The 1665-nt window shown below is 36.3% G+C and overlaps 1 pseudogene; it reads left to right on the top strand.

Moving 5' to 3' along the window:
- Nucleotides 1-1335, top strand: part of LOC128664672 (uncharacterized) — a 13149-nt pseudogene extending 11814 nt beyond the window's left edge.
- Nucleotides 1336-1665: the final 330 nt, after the last annotated feature.

The raw sequence follows: 1665 nt of genomic DNA, 5'->3' as shown, positions 1-1665 counted from the left end.
AGCAAGTTTGACAATAGAAATAAAAATAAACAAAGGTTGATTCGTCTTTGGAAAACGTAACAATTCATTTATCTCCAAAAATCCCCATAGATTTTAATGGAGATTTTCTGTAGAAAATTATTAGGATACATTTTTCTAAAGGACTGCAATTGACCCCATAATAAGATAAGGTCAGTAATGCAAACATTACACAACTCTAAACATATTAATATCATGTGATTTTTGCATTAGCATATCCCTTTAATTAAGATATTTTTAACTAGATTAAATACTGCTATTTTGTATGCATGATATTTTTAACGTGCAATTATGAATATCAACATTAATATTTTGATTCCTTTTCATCTAGGAAAAGTTTTACACAGCCATTTTTACCGCTACCCAGAGGCCTTCTTTCCTCCTCAGTAGTTCTTTTAGGCGCAGGTCCTTCTGGGTTGGACATTGCCATAGAACTGGTCCTCATGTAAAGCAGGTCACCTTAAGCACCATATGGCCCTCCGTTTAATTGGGCCCCATTAGAAAATATGGCTTTTGCTCTTCCAGTGGTAAGTGCCACTCTACTTTGATTTGTGAGAATGGGATCCAGTTGAATGCAGACACCCTTATATACTGCACTGGTTATAAATATCATTATCCATTTCTATTGCTTGAGGTGGGGCAGAATTTTCTGGAAGGTATTAATAAGAGTCTGGAAGGAATCGGATCTCCTTATGGGCCTGAGCAAGGACAGGCAACAAATATGGGGCTTCAGAAGTCTGACAAAAGTAAACAACTGTTGAAAGCCGAGACAACAAATTTAGGGTTACTAGAAGATGAAAAGCTTTTGTTGCCTGATAATGGACAAGGTCACATACCACCATTATATAAGCACCTTTTCCATGCCCGGTACCCACCATGTGCTTTATCAGTGTCTGCAAGATAGTGGTTCCCTGTCCAATGTTTCACTGCCAGGCCCTAGTTTTCATTTCTTTCCTTAAGGGGAAATATCAGTTACCACCATCTGACCAAATGCTTATTGAGTGCCAAGAAGAACTGAGGAACTACTTGAAGTCAGGGTTCCCAGTCAAATATCTGCATCGCTTGGACAACCAGCAATGGGAGTATAATGATTGGCTTGCAGAAATGGGTGGTTTTGAACCATTGCCACCTGTGCTAGTGAAGCTTTTTAATGCATGTCGTGCATTCCGGAAATCTAATCCTTCTTTATACAGAGACATACACTTTGAAATCATTAACAGAGATGACTTCAAAATAGTGTCATATGGACGATTTTCAACCCTTGAGAAAGCTAAGATCTCAACACTTTCTACTCACAACACCATGTCAGGGCAGTGAGTCTTATAATACGGTTTTATGTTACTGAGCTTATAAATGAAAATATATTTTAAAGTGACAGTAAAGTCAAAATTATTATTATAATTTATTTGTATAAAGTCCACAATTCTGTAAATGTTTGTGCTTCAGACAGGGCATGCCATTAAAAAAAACTTTCTAATTTACTTTATTAACTAATGTGCTTTGTTCACTTGGTATCCTTTGTTAAATAATTAATAATAGGAGAGCTCAAGAGCATGCACATGTTTTTTTTTTTTTTTATCCATCTGCAGTAGTTATTGCAACAATGTTTATAGCACTGTTATACATAGTTGCAAACATTGCTGCCAT

This window comes from Bombina bombina, chromosome 6 (assembly GCF_027579735.1).
Source record: "Bombina bombina isolate aBomBom1 chromosome 6, aBomBom1.pri, whole genome shotgun sequence".
Taxonomy (NCBI): domain Eukaryota; kingdom Metazoa; phylum Chordata; class Amphibia; order Anura; family Bombinatoridae; genus Bombina; species Bombina bombina.
This window is presented reverse-complemented; position numbering and strand designations above follow the sequence as displayed.